We start from the raw sequence: 523 nt of genomic DNA on the forward strand, positions 1-523 counted from the left end.
ACCGTTTACCGGGGAACTACTATTGTCAAGAAAATGATCACAACTTGTTGATGAATGATTGAACATTTGTTTCATACCATTACTGTTATAGCAATTGATGAAGGCTTTTAGTCCTGAACCAAAGTATAAGGACTGGGAAATACTGAAACCCATTATCAGCCACCTTAAACGGAAATATCTTGTTGGTGTTTCAAGGAATCCAAGGAAACTTCACTCATCCCATGTATCTATGTATTGCGGTATTTTGTATTTTTTGAGTGATTTTTGGGGATGTTTGGCAGGTGATAGTTTTTTTTAAAAGAATTAGTAAAATTTAGACAACTAAGAAATATTGAAAATTTAAACTGAATTTAACATTGGAATTTGAAGTTAGAAATTGGCAGACGGACACCAAACAGCCCCGTGACATCCTGGAGTGTTTTTGCATGGGGGTCAACTGTGTGATGAAGTTTCCATTTTTTTCTTCAATCCCCACTGATAAAGAACTGTTGTTGGTGTTATGTTGGTGTTATCACATGTCAAG

The sequence above is a fragment of the Oculina patagonica genome, chromosome 7, assembly GCF_052425735.1.
Source record: "Oculina patagonica isolate OP01 chromosome 7, crgOcupat, whole genome shotgun sequence".
In the NCBI taxonomy this organism is placed as follows: domain Eukaryota; kingdom Metazoa; phylum Cnidaria; class Anthozoa; order Scleractinia; family Oculinidae; genus Oculina; species Oculina patagonica.